Source organism: Sorex fumeus, unplaced genomic scaffold (genome assembly GCF_029834395.1).
Source record: "Sorex fumeus unplaced genomic scaffold, SorFum_2.1 ptg000073l, whole genome shotgun sequence".
Taxonomy (NCBI): domain Eukaryota; kingdom Metazoa; phylum Chordata; class Mammalia; order Eulipotyphla; family Soricidae; genus Sorex; species Sorex fumeus.
The window spans coordinates 6,283,614-6,298,903 of NW_026606130.1; positions in this window are offsets into that span (position 1 = coordinate 6,283,614).

Here is a 15,290-nt window from a genome sequence, read left to right on the forward strand (position 1 = left end):
AAAAGATATCTCACACCACAGAGACTGGCACACATTCAAAAGGACAAAAGCAACCAGTGATGGCATGGATGTGGAAAAAAAGGGACAATCTTTCACTGTTGGTGAGAATGCCCACTAGTCCAGCCTTTCTGGAAAACAAAATGTGCAGTCCTTGAAAAACTAGAAATTAAGCTTCCATATGACCCTGAAACACCACTTCTGGGAATATATCCTGAGAATGCAAAAAAGCACAATAGAAATGACATCTGTACCTATATGTTCACTGCAGCACTGTTCACAATAGCCAAAATATGGAAGCAACCCAAGTGCCCTAGAACAAATGACTGTCTAAAGAAACATTGGTACATTTACACGATGGAATACTATGCAGCTTTCAGGAGAGATAAAGTCATGAACTTTGCTTATAGATGGATGGACATGGAGAGTATCATGCTGAGTGAGATGAGTCAGAAAGAGAGGGACAGGCATAGAAGGACTGCACTCATTTATGGAGTATAAAACAACATAACATGAGGCTAACACCTTAGGATAGTAGATACATGGGACAGATTGCTCCATGACTGGAAGCCTGCCTCATGAGCAAAGGGGAGAAGGCAGCTGGAGTAGAGAAGGGATCACTAAGAAAAAGCTGGCTGGAGGAATTGGTCGGGATGGGAGATGTGTGCAGAATGTAGATAAAGGACCAAACATGATGACCTCTCAGTTCAGTTTCTGTATTGAAAGCCATAATGCCCAAAAGTAGAGAGAGATCATGGGAAATCATGTCTGCCATGGAGGCAGGGGAAGGATGGGAAAGGGAGGTATATTAGGTATATTGATGGTGGGGAATGTGCACTGGTGGAGGGATGGGTGTTTGATCATTGTGTGATTGTAACCCAAACATGAAAGCTTGCAACTATTTCATGGTGATTCAATCAAATTTTAAAAAATAAAATAAAATAAAATAAAATAAATGGGCCGACGAAATAAACAGAAACTTTCTCAGAGAAGAAATCCGAATGGCTAAAAGGCACATGAGAAAATGCTCTACATCATTAATCATCAGGGAGATGCAGATCAAAACAACTATGAGATATCACTTCACACCACAGAGACTGGCCCACATTCAAAAGAACAACCGGAGCTGTCATGGATCTGGCGAGAAAGGGACTCTCCTTCACTGCTGGTGGGAATGCCTACTGGTTCAGCCCTTCTGGAAAACAGTATGGACAATTCTCAAAAAACTAGAAATCGAGCTCCCATTTCACCCAGCAATTCCACTCCTGGGAATATACCCTGGAGAGGCAAAAGTCGAAGCGACATCTGCAGTTGTCTGTTCATTGCAGCACTGTTTACAATAGCTAGAATCTGGAAAAAACCTGAGTGCCTGAGAACAGATGACTGGTTAAAGAAGCTTTGGTACATCTACACAATGGAATACTATGTAGCTGTCAGAAAGGATGAAGTCATGAAATTTACATACAAGTGGTACTACATGGAAGGTTTCACGCTAAGCGAAATGAGTCGGAAAGAGAGGGATAGACATAGAAAGATTGCATTCATCTGGGGAACATTAAAGTAACAAAATAGGAGACTAACACCCAAGAATAGCCGAGATAACTACAGGAGGATTACTCCATGGCTTTGAGGACAGCCGCACACACTAGGGGAAAAGGCAGCTCAGATAGAGAAGGGAGCACCAAATAAAGGGTCTTGGGAGGTTCCTCTCAGGATGGGAAATGCGTGATGAGAGTAGACTATAGACGGAACAAGATTGCCACTCAATGTCTCTTTTGCAAGCCACAGCAGTCAAAAGGAGAAAGATAACAAAAGGGAATGCCCTGCCACAGAGGTAGGGTGGGATGGGGGGAAGGGTGGTGGGAGGGACACTGAGACTGGTGGTGGTGGAGAATGGGCACTGGTGGAGGGATAGGTATTCGATCATTGTATAACTGAAACCCAATCACAAAAATTTGTAAGTCTACAAATGTACCTCATGGTGTTTCACTAATAAAAATTTAAGGAAAAAAAAGAAAAAAATGTAAGGTGGAGTTCATTCACAAATCAATCAGTTAATCGGTGGCTGAATAAATAGCAGTACTCCTACATTTAAAAAAAGAGCTCTGACTAGGTCTTCAAAAATCATTGAGTATGTAAATACTGTCTAGTATCATATTTTCTTTTAAAGTAAAATGTATTTCATTCTTTTGATGTTATTATTGTTTTTCTTTTCTAGTTATTATTTTTGCTTTATTGTGTTGTTATTATTGTGAGGGCCATACCTAGAGATGCATGCCCAATGCAGTACTGGGGATAAAGCACAAGGCCTTATACTTGCATGGTCTGTAGTATCAGGTCTTAATGAAGAGGCTTTCAGTTAGTCACTATTAGATGTTATCTGCAGATTTGAACACATGGCCTTTGTTATGTTGAGGTATATTTCTTCTATTTCAATTTATTAAGCATTTTTGTTTTATTTTGTCTTTAATTTTTATGCCACACCTAGTGGTGCTGTGGAGTCACTTCCCATTCAGGGTTTAGGGTCACTTCTGGCATTGCTCATGGTATCATGCAGTGTTTGGGTTTAAACCAAGAGATCCTGCTTGTAAAGCTTGTTGATCCGTAGTATAGTATCAACAGTATAAATATTTTTGTAGCATTAGTTATAACTCTACATTTTATTTCTGGGTTTCTTTTCTTCTTAGTGATCATAGCAAACGGTTTATCAATGAACACTCTCCATATTTTTTATTTTTGTGTCATATATATATGACTCTGCTTGGGGGACCATGATTTGTCAGGAATTGAACCTGGGGTTTCACAAGTGTAAGAAAGTACTCTACTACTGAGGAAAATCTCTGCCTACTCACTCAGATATTTCTATTATTTCCTCCCTTCTGCTTATTTTTAAAAAATTTTTTATTAGGAAACACCATGAGGTACAGTTATAGATGTATAAATTTTTGTGCTTGGGTTTCAGTTATACAATGCTCAAGTACCCAACCCTCCACCAGTGCCCATCCTCCATCACCACGTCCCAGCATCCCTCCAACCCCTCATCCCCCCATCCCACCCTGCCTCTGTGGCAGGGCATTTCCCCTTGTTCTCTCTCTCTCTTCTTTTGGGTACTGTGTTTTGAAATAGAGGCATTGAGTGGCAATCATGTTTGGTCTAGAGTCTACTTTCAGCATGCTTCTCCCATCCTGGGAGGATCCTCACAACACCCTTTATTTGGTGCTCTTTTCTCTATCTGAGCTTCCTTTTCCCCTAGCACGTGTGGCTGGCCTCCAAGTCAGGGAGCAAAATTCCTGGTACTAATCTCAGTCTTTCCTGGGTATTTGTCTCCCATTTTATTGCTTTATGTTCCCCAGATGAATGCAATCTTTCTGTGTCTATCCCGCTCTTTCTGACTCATATCGCTTAACATAATACTTTCCATGTAATACCACTTGTATGTAAATTTCATGACTTCATCTTTTCTAACAGCTACATAGTACTCCATTGTGTAAATGTACCAAAGTTTCTTTAACCAGTCATCTGTTCTCAGGGACTCAGAATTTATCCAGATTCTGACTATTGTAAAGTGTGCTGCAATGAACAAACAAGTGCAGATGTCACTTCGAATATATTTTTTTGCCTCTCTGGGATACATTCCCAGGAGTGCAATTACTGGGTCAAATGGGAGATCAAATTCGATTTTTTTGAGAATCGTCCGTACTACTTTCCAAAAGGGTTGGACCAGCCGGCATTCCACCAGCAGTGAAGGAGAGTCCCTTTCTCGCGACATCTGCGCGAGCACTGGTTGCTTTTGTTCTTGTGGATGTGGCCCAGTCTCTGTGGTGTGAAATGATATCTCATTTTTGTTTTGAGCTGCATCTCTCTGATGATTAGTGATGTAGAGCATTTTCTCATGTGCCTTTTTGCCATTCGGATTTCTTCTTTGCGAAAGTTTCTGTTCATTTCCTCGCCCCATTTTTTGATGGGCTTAGGTGATTTCTTCTTGTGGAGTTCAACCAGTACCTTGTATATCCTTGATATCAACCTTTTGTCGGATGTGTATTTGGTGATATCCTTTCCCATTCCGTAGGCTGTCTTTGTATTTTGGTCACTGTTTCTTTCGAGGTGCAGAAGCTTCTTAGTTTGTCTATCTCTGTTTTCACTTGCTTGGCCAGTTGCGTTACATCTTTGAAGAAAACATTAGCTTCAATATCATGGACGGTTTTGCCAACTTTGTCTTCAATAAACATTATGGTTTCTGGTCTGATGTTGAGATCATAAATCCATTTTGATCTTACATTTGTGCATGGCGTTAGGCAGAGATCTGAGCCCACTTTTTTGCATGCAGCCGTCCAGTTTTGCCAGCACAATTTATTAAAGAGAATTTCCTTGCTCCAATTCACTTTTCTTGCCCCCTTATCGAAGATTAGATGATCATATGCTTGGGAGGAGATGTCAGCATATTCAACTCTGTTCCATTGGTCTTCAGCTCTACCTTTGTTCCAGTACCATGCTGTTTTAATTATTACTGCTTTGTAGTAGAGCTTGAAGTTAGGGAGGTTGATTCCTCCGATTTTCTTTTTCCCAAGAAAGGGTTTAGCTATTCGTGGGTGCTTATTGTTCCATATAAATTTCAGGAGTGTTTGCTCCATTTCTTTGAAGAATGTCATGGGTATCGTAACAGGGATAGAATTGAATTTGTACAGTGCTTTGGGAAGTATTGCCATTTTGACAATGTTAATTCTCCCGATCCATGAACAGGGGATATTTTTCCATTTCCTCGTGTCCTCTTTTATTTCCTGAAGTAGCGTTTTGTAGTTTTCTTTGTACAGGTCCTTTACTTCCTTAGATAAGCTGATTCCCAGGTACTTGATTTTCTGGGGCACAATTGTGAACGGGATTGTTTTCTTCATGTCACTTTCTTCTCTTCCACTATTTGGGTATAGGAAAGCCATGGATTTTTGGGTATTGATTTTATAGCCTGCCACCTTACTATACAAGTCTATTGTTTCTAGGAGTTTCTTGGTAGAGGTTTTAGGGTTCTCTAGGTATAGTATCATATCATCTGCGACTAGTGAGAGCTTGATTTCTTCCTTCCCTACCTGGATGCCCTTAATATCTTTTTCTTTCCTATTCGCTATTGCAAGTACTTCCACTACTATATTGAACAGCAGTGGAGAGAGTGGGCATCCTTGTCTCGTCCCTGATCTTAGGGGGAAGGCTCTCAGTTTTTCCCCATTGAGGATGATGTTTGCTGTAGGCTCGTGGTAGATGGCTTTAAGTATTTTGAGGAAAGTCCCCTCTATCCCCTTTTTGGTGAGGGTTTTCATCATAAATGGGTGCTGGATCTGGTCAAATGCTTTCTCTGCATCTATTGATATGATCATATGGTTTTTATCTTCTCTTTTATAGATATGATGGATTATGTTGATTGATTTCCGAATGTTGAACCATCCTTGAATCCCCGGGATGAATCCCACTTGGTCGTGGTGCATGATCTTTTTGATGAGTTGCTGAATTCTATTTGCTAGTATTTTGTTGAGAATCTTCACATCCGTGTTCATCAGGGATATCGGCCTGTAGTTTTCTTTTCTTGTGGTGTCTTTGTTTCCTTTTGGTATTAGAGAGATATGGGCTTCATAGAAACTGTTTGGGAGAGTTTCTGTTTTTTTCAATTTTCTGGAAAAGCTTGAGAAGAACTGGCAGTAGGTCCTCTTTAAATGTTTGGAAAAATTCGCTAGTGAATCCATCTGGACCTGGGCTTTTGATTTTGGGAAGACTTTTGATTACAGTTTCAATTTCCTTGATGTGAAGGGGTCTATTCAGGTACTCCTGACTCTTGTTTCTACTGACCTTGGATATTAGTCTGATATTATGCTTTTTTATATGCCATAAATGCTCAAAAGGAGGGAAGGAGAGAGAGAAGGAAAGTGCCTGCAATAGAGACAGGCTGGTAGCTTGTGTCTTCATTCTCATTTGTTTCCAAGTATCTTTTGATTTTGTCCTTGACTTCCTTCCTCATCCACTCGTTGTTAAGCATTGAGTTGTTTAATTTCCAGTTGTTTTATTTGGTTCTCCGTGTCTGTGTGTGATTCACTTCTATTCTCAGTACATCGTGGTCTGAAAAGATTGTTGATACTATTTCTATCTTCCTGATTCTATTTAGGTATGTTTTGTGGCCTAGGACATGGTTTATTTTGGAAAATGTTCCATGCGCACTGGAGAAGAATGTGTATTCTTTCTTTTGGGGGTGTAAAGCCCTGTATAGGTCTATAAGCCTTTTCTCTTCTTTTTCATCTTTCAAAGCCAATGTTTACTTGCTGAGTTTTGTTTTTGTTGATCTGTCCAGAGGTGATAGGGCGATGTTGAAATCTCCAGCTACTATTGAGCTGCTAGCAATGTCTTCCTTGAAATCTCTTAGCAGTTGTTTTAAATAATTAGCTGTTCCATCATTAGGTGCGTATACATTTAAGAGTGTGATTTCTTCCTGTTGTATATATCCGTTGATGAAGAGACAATAGCCTTTCCTGTCCCTTCTAATCTTTTTCAACACGAAATTAATGCTGTCGGATACTAGTATGGCCACCCCAGCTTTTTTGAGGGAGCTGTTTGCTTGCAGGATTGTTTTCCATCCTTTGACTTAGAGTCTGTGTTTGCTCTGACTGTTGAGATGGGTTTCTTGTAGGCAGCAGAATGTTGTGTTCTGTCTCTGAATTCATTTTGCCACTCTGTGTCTCTTAATTGGTGAATTTAGACCGTTCACATTGAGAGAGATTACTGTTATGGGATTTTGTGTCATCTTTCTGTAAGGGTCTCTTCTGGTTGTAGGGTTTGTCTTGTGTTATAATAGTCCCTTTAGCCCTTGTTTTAGGTTTGGTTTTGAGTCTATGAAGTTCCTGATCTGCTGTTTGTCTAGAAAATACTGTACCTTTCCTTCGATTTTGAGTGAGAGTTTAGCCGGATAGAGTATTCTTAGTGAAGCATTCATTTCAGTGTGTTTTTTCACTATATCTCGCCACTGCCTTTGGGCTTGGAGGGTTTCCTCTGATAGATCTGCTATGAATCTAAGGGGTGCTCCTTTGTATGTGATTTCCTTCTTTTACCTTGCTGCTCGCAGTATTGTATCTTTATCGGCAGCATCAATCATTCTAACTATGATATGTCTTGTAGTGTTTTTGTTTGGGTCTCTTTTAGCTGGCACCCTTTGGGTTCCTTGAATCTGAATGGCTGCATTGTGGAGCTCTGGGAATTTTTCAGCAATAATTTGTTTGACGGTGTTTTTTTCGTTGGGATTGTTTCCCTGAGCTTCTGGTAGTCCAATGATTCTAATTTTGTTCCTCTTGAAATCATCTGCTAGGACTCTGATTCTCTGTAGAGCTATTTTGAGGTCCCTTGCCACTGTTTGTTGTTGCCTGTTGGCTTGGTGCAGCTGATCTTCCAGCTCACTGATTTTCTCTTCAGCTGCAGTCATTCTATTGTTTTGAGAAGAGACTAAGTTTCTCATTTCATCTATGGAATCTTTTAATCGTGACATTTCTGCTCTCATTTCCTCGCGTAATTTGTCGATTTTTTCTGTGGTGTTACTGGCTGTCTGTCTGACTGTTTCATTGAGTTGATTGAACATCTTCATGAATTTGTATCTGAATTCTATGTCAGAGAGGTCCCTTAGGTGAGCAGTATCGACAGAGTCTTCTAGATTGTTTTCCTTGTCCTCCCCTTGTGGTGGGTATTTGTGTTGTTTCTTCATATTGCTTTGTAGGTTAGGGACTAGATTCCTTGGGGACTAGGTTCCTTAGTATGGGTAAACTACGTGTGGCCGCGTGAGCATTGGCCCGCCCAAAAATCGGCCTCGCCCACTTCTGCAGAAGCCACACCCACTTGCGAAGAGGCCACGCCCCCAAGGGAACCTGGGTTTGGGACGAGATGGGCGCAGCCTGAGGAGTGAAGAGGGGAGGGCAGATGCTCAGAACTGCTTTTCTCTAGGCGTCTGGGGGGACGCCTGGGATCTTGAAGGGCTCCCTTCTGCTTATTTTATTTTTATTTATTTCTAATTTATGTGTTCATTTGCATTTTTACTTAAAACTTTTCTTGTTCATTGATATGAGTCAGTTAACTTCCCTTTTAATACTGCTCTTCTGTTTCAGGATGGCGAAGTGATCTAAGACACCAGATTTAGTACTGCTTTTGCTGCATCGATTAGTAGGGGATTTGCAAGTCTCTTTTTCTTTCTTTTTTGTTTTTGGGCCACATATGTCTATGTTTAGGGACTACTCCTGTCCCTGAGCTCAGGGATCACTTCTGGTACTGCTGGGGGAAATCATGGTGTGCTGGGGATCAAACCAGTGTCAGTCTCATGCAAGGCAAATGCCTTACCCATCGTATTAAATATCTCTCCGGACCCTCATAATTTCTTTGTGGTGATTGTTCTCACTTAATTTTAAAAGTTCTCCTTTGATTTTTGTATTGGTTCAGGAAGCAGCAGTCAACTTGTCATTTAAGCTGTACAGGTTCAAGGTTTTTCATATTTTCTTCTTGTTTAGATTTTCTTTATTGTTGATTTCTAGTCTCATGCCATTTTTATGCTAAAAGATGCTAGTTGTAGTTTCAATATACATATTCCTTTTTTGTTTGTTTTTGTCCTGCATCCAACTGTGCTCAGGGCTCTGCTCTCAGGGATCACTCTTAACGGTGCTTACGTGACCATATGAAATACCAGGGATAGAACATGGGTTGGCTGTGAGCAAGGAGAGTGTCCTGCTGTATTTCTTCAGTCCCACAATCCACATTTCTTTAGACTTATTTTTTATGAGTTTTTTTATTTTTTATTTTATCATATCAACATATGATCTATTCTTGGGAATTTTTCATAAGAAGTGTATGTATTCATTTCTTTGCAGATGGAAGTTACTGTATATATTAAGTCTATCTTACTTTGTTTATTATTTGCTTTATTTCCTAGTTAAATATTTTATCTGGATGATCTATCCTATTCATAATTGCAAATGGTTTATTGAGATCCCTTAAGTTATTTATTTTATTCCTGTCAATGTTTGTTAAATTTTTTTTTTTGTATATTTGGGTGCCTTCATGTTGAGTGCATATCTTTTGATAACTAGCACATTCTCTTAATGTTCATATCATATCAATCTCTGTTTATTAATACCATTTTACTATCTGTCCTTTATGATATGACAACTACAATTCCGGCTCTTTACTCTGTATCATTAACTTAGGAAACCTTGCTCAGCGTTTTACTTTGAGCTTGCTTTTGTCTTTATATCTTTTGTGAGAATCTTGTATATTCATATACAGCATACAAGGATCTTACCATCTAATTCCAGATGCTCTGTATCTTTTAATTGGTGAGTTCAGAACATTTGCATTTATGGTATTCTTGTTACATGGGGTTTACTTAACACGATTTCACCTTTTGTTTTCTTGTTGTTTTATGTCCTCTATTTATTTCCATCTACTTTTTATGTAGGTGTTTTTCCCTAATGACTCTCTCTATTACTTCTTCTCATTTCTATTTGTTTCTGCTCTGAATTTTTGCTTTGTTGTTACAATGAGGGTTGTATAGAAATAACCATCTAAAATGTCTTCTCTTCTGTTTTGGCATTGACTCAACATTAGACTACAACAATTGTGTTTCCCCCGCCTCTTTTCATGTTTTTATTGTATCAAATCACTATAGTTTATATTTCTGCAACTGTACTTTTTATCCTCTCTCTCAAGTTTTTTTTTGTTTCTTTAGTTTTCATTTTCATTTAGATGAGCAGAGGGGAATGCCCTGCCACAGAGGCAGGGTGGGATGGGGGATGTGGGGGGTGGGAGGCATACTGGGATCCGTGGTGGTGAGAAATGGGCACTGGTGGAGGGATGGGTATATGATCATTGTATAACTGAAACCCAAGCACAAAATTTGTAAGTCTACAACTGTACCTCATGGTGTCTTGCTAATGAAAAAAAAAAACTCCTTGTGAGTATGTATAAACTCTATTAACTTCCACTTGTCTGAAAAAGACTTTGTTTCTCTATAATATTGTAATGTTATTTTTCCAGAGTTAAGTTTTTTGCTAGGAATAATTTTCTTTTAGAACTATGAATACATTATTCCACTGTCTTTGTACCCATGTAGAGTTTTTGTTGAGAAGTCTAGTGAAAGTCTGTTGAAGTGCCTTTGTATTTTGCTTTTCTTTTATTTAGCAGAAACTTTCAACAGTTTAAATTTATCATTCATGCCATTTCTCTGCTTCTTTCTCATGCTTCATCTTCTGGTCCTCCCATAACTCTGATGTTTACCTTTCTAAAGGAGTTCCTTACTTCTGATAGATTTTCTTCATGCTTTTCTATCTCGTTTTCCCCCCCTTCCCTTTGAGTTATTGTTGATTTTTATCTTAAGTTTCTGATATTATTTCGTTTGTAATATTGAGCCTATTTGTTATGCTTTCTATGCTTGATTAAATTTAATTCAGTGTGTTTTTCATATCTCCATTTGAAATTTTTAATATCTTCTATCTCTTTGTTGAAGCACTCCTTGTGCTCTTGTAGCTCTTTCTTTGATAACTTTGGCTAGCTTTTCTTTGCTTAGTTGAGATTCGCTAAGCTTGTTAAATTTTGTTATGATGGCTTTTATTTCCTTTTATGTTACCCCTATGTTTTTGTATTTTAAAATTTTTTCTCTGGATACATGTCATTTTCTTTGGACAATTTCATCTTAATTGCAGCAGTTGCCTGCAGAATTTTTTCCACTTACACATAAGGGTTAGCATCTTTTGTTTTCTTGAAGGTTGGTTATTTGGCTTTATTGTTTTAATTCTTCTTTGTTCTATAGCCATGATGGGGAGAGAGAGTATGATGGCAATGAGGAGATTGAAAAACTTCAGTTGACTGACTACTGTGCTGCCAGTAGAGGTAGGAAGGGAGATATTCAGACAACCAACTCCTCATCTTCCCTTGGCCTCTAAGATGGCCACACTGGTTCCCTATTCTTGCCAACAATCTGACTCACATATCTAGGACATGGTTGTATGTTTGTATTATTCTCTGATAGAGATGAGGGAATCCAGCTGGTCCAGCTGCCACTAACTTAAACACCAGGACTCAGGTTTTTCTTTGTTTTTCATTTCTACTCTTATTTCTTAAGAATTTAATCCAACTATAATAAAACTAAACTGTAAATCCATAATGGGAAAATAATTTCTCAAAATATTTTCTATTTACCCTTGTGAGTTTTTTCCATTACTGATTTACAGTTTAGTTTTATTATGGTTGGATTAAATTTTTAAGAAATAAAAGTAGAAATGAAAAATCCACAAGATTTTTAATTACTTAAAAGTATGCTTGCAATCTATGGTCAAGTGATGGAAAGACTTTATGAAGAATAAATAGAAAATATTTTGAAAAAATGATTTTAGAGAGAAATTAATAGTATTAAATGGTTGTCTGTAATACTAAAAAAGAACAGTCTCAAATCAATAATATTTTTTACCCTCAAGAATTTTGAAAGCAGAGAGACAGAGAGAGAAGAGAGAGGAGAGGAGAGAGAGAGGGGGAGAGAGAAAGAGAAGAAAAATATCTGTAATAGAGGCAGGCTGGTGTGTGTGGGAGGAGGTATTGGCTTGAGGAAACTGGGAACACTGGTGATGGGAAATGTACACTGGTGAAGGGACGTGATCCTTGTATAACTGAAACCCAATAATGAACAACTTTGTACCTGTGTATTTCATGGTGATGCAACAAAAATGGGGAAAAAGAATTTTGGAAAGGAAGAATGTAATAAGTCCACATTTTAGCACAATAATGAAATAGAAATTTAAGATAAAATATAAGCAAAATGGATAATAGAAAAACAATAAAGAAACTCAATGAAACCTAAATATTTTGAAATACCAACAAAATTTAGTAGAGCATGTGCACTTTCCTTGTACACAGTTGACCCAGGTCCAATTCCTGGTATGCCATATATTCCCCTGAACCCCACCAATAATTATTCCTTAGTAAAGAGCGAGGAGTAAGCCTTGAGTGCAGTTAGATCTGTACACCAAATCCTAAAATATTATTTTTCCACAGAGAAATGCATATTTTTAAAGAACAAAATACAAATTTCAATATCTGGGGGCTGGAGCGATAGCACAGTGGGTAGGGCATTTGCCTTGCACATGACCGACCTGGTTTCAATTCTCAGCATCCCATATGGTCCCCTGAGCTCTGCCAGGAGTGATTCCTGAGTGCAGAGCCAGGAGTAAGCCCTGAGCATCGCCGGGTGTAAACCCCACCCCCAAAAAGCAAAAAAAAAAGCAATATCTGAAATTCAAAATTCTCTTAACAGGACGCAGATAATAAGGAATCGGTAGCACTCTAGCACTATCCTCTCATTGTTCATCGATTTGCTCAAGCGAGCCCAATAACAAGTGAGACTTGTTACTGTGGTTGGCATATCGAATATGAGACTTGTTACTGTGGTTGGCATATCGAATATGTCACGGGGACCTTGCCAGGCTTTGCCGTGTGGGCAAGATACTCTCGGAATCTTCCCGGGCTCTCCAAGTAGGGTGGAGGAATCAAACTCGGGTTGGCCCTGTCGGCAGCATGCAAGGCAGACGCCCTATCGCTGTGTTATTGCTCCAGCCCAAGGAATCGGTAAGCTTGAAAATTAGTAGAGGGAATTCTGTTTAGAAAACCCTGTGGGATTCTTCTTTCACTCTTTCCTTTTCCTTCTATCTTAAAAAATCTCTTACGAATATTGCCATTAAAATGAAAGAAAAGTAAGAGTCTCCATATTAATTTTCTTTGCCACCTATTAGGGTTTTTAGGGGTTTCATTACTTTCAAATAGATTTTTTTTAATACAAGGAATCATTTAGTGGTGGTGAAATCCTTTTCCTGTTTGTCTGAAAAACTTTTTATTGCATATTAAGTATGATTGATAACCTAATTGAGTTGAATATTCTTGGTTGTGGGTTTTTTTTTCCCCATTCAGCGTTTAGTATACATCATGCCTCTCCTTTCTGTCTGAACGTTTCTTTATAACAACCCGATAATCTCATGGTGGTTCCTTTATATATGATTCTTTGCTGTTATTTTAATACTTTTAGGATTTTCTTTAACTTTGATGTTTTGCCATTTTATATTATCTCATAGAGTGCATCTACTTGGGTTTATTTTGTTTGAAATTTTTGAGCTTCCTGGATCTGGGTATCTAAATCCTCAGCTTGAGGAAGTTCTTGACTATTATTTTTTCAAATACGAATGCTGCCTGTAATACATCAAAAATACTGGAAACAATGTGATAAAAAAGGAACACTCATCACCATTCATGGTGTACACTTCCCACCACAATGTCCAGAGTTTCTGGAGAGAGATCCACCTCACCCCCAGCCTGTCTCTATTGCAGGCACTTTCCTTCTCTCCCTCCTTCCCTCCTTTTGAGCATTTATGGAATATAAAAAAGCATAATATCAGACTAATATCCAAGGTCAGTAGAAACAAGAGCCAGGAGTACCTGAATAGACCCCTTCACATCAAGGAAATTGAAACTGTAATCAAAAGTCTTCCCAAAATCAAAAGCCCAGGTCCAGATGGATTCACTAGCGAATTTTTCCAAACATTTAAAGAGGACCTACTGCCAGTTCTTCTCAAGCTTTTCCAGAAAATTGAAAAAAACAGAAACTCTCCCAAACAGTTTCTATGAAGCCCATATCTCTCTAATACCAAAAGGAAACAAAGACACCACAAGAAAAGAAAACTACAGGCCGATATCCCTGATGAACACGGATGTGAAGATTCTCAACAAAATACTAGCAAATAGAATTCAGCAACTCATCAAAAAGATCATGCACCACGACCAAGTGGGATTCATCCCGGGGATTCAAGGATGGTTCAACATTCGGAAATCAATCAACATAATCCATCATATCTATAAAAGAGAAGATAAAAACCATATGATCATATCAATAGATGCAGAGAAAGCATTTGACCAGATCCAGCACCCATTTATGATGAAAACCCTCACCAAAATGGGGATAGAGGGGACTTTCCTCAAAATACTTAAAGCCATCTACCACGAGCCTACAGCAAACATCATCCTCAATGGGGAAAAACTGAGAGCCTTCCCCCTAAGATCAGGGACGAGACAAGGATGCCCACTCTCTCCACTGCTGTTCAATATAGTAGTGGAAGTACTTGCAATAGCGAATAGGAAAGAAAAAGATATTAAGGGCATCCAGGTAGGGAAGGAAGAAATCAAGCTCTCACTAGTCGCAGATGATATGATACTATACCTAGAGAACCCTAAAACCTCTACCAAGAAACTCCTAGAAACAATAGACTTGTATAGTAAGGTGGCAGGCTATAAAATCAATACCCAAAAATCCATGGCTTTCCTATACCCAAATAGTGGAAGAGAAGAAAGTGACATGAAGAAAACAATCCCGTTCACAATTGTGCCCCAGAAAATCAAGTACCTGGGAATCAGCTTATCTAAGGAAGTAAAGGACCTGTACAAAGAAAACTACAAAACGCTACTTCAGGAAATAAAAGAGGACACGAGGAAATGGAAAAATATCCCCTGTTCATGGATCGGGAGAATTAACATTGTCAAAATGGCAATACTTCCCAAAGCACTGTACAAATTCAATTCTATCCCTGTTACGATACCCATGACATTCTTCAAAGAAATGGAGCAAACACTCCTGAAATTTATATGGAACAATAAGCACCCGCGAATAGCTAAACCCTTTCTTGGGAAAAAGAAAATCGGAGGAATCAACCTCCCTAACTTCAAGCTCTACTACAAAGCAGTAATAATTAAAACAGCATGGTACTGGAACAAAGGCAGAGCTGAAGACCAATGGAACAGAGTTGAATATGCTGACATCTCCTCCCAAGCATATGATCATCTAATCTTCCATAAGGGGGCAGGAAAAGTGAATTGGAGCAAGGAAATCCTCTTTAACAAATTGTGCTGGCAAAACTGGACGGCTACATGCAAAAAAGTGGGCTCAGATCTCCCTAACACCATGCACAAATGTAAGATCAAAATGGATTAATGACCTCAGCATCAGACAGGAATCCATAAAGTTCATTGAAGACAAAGTTGGCAAAATCCTCCATGATATTGAAGCTAATGGTATCTTCAAAGATGTCACGCCACTAGCCAAGCAAGTGAAAACAAATGGGACTATCTTAAACTAAGAAGCTTCTGCACCTCAAAAGAAACAGTGACCAAAAGACAAAGACAGTGTACAGAATGGGAAAGAATATTTACCAAATCCACATCGAACAAGGGGTTGATATCAAGGAAATACAAGGTAC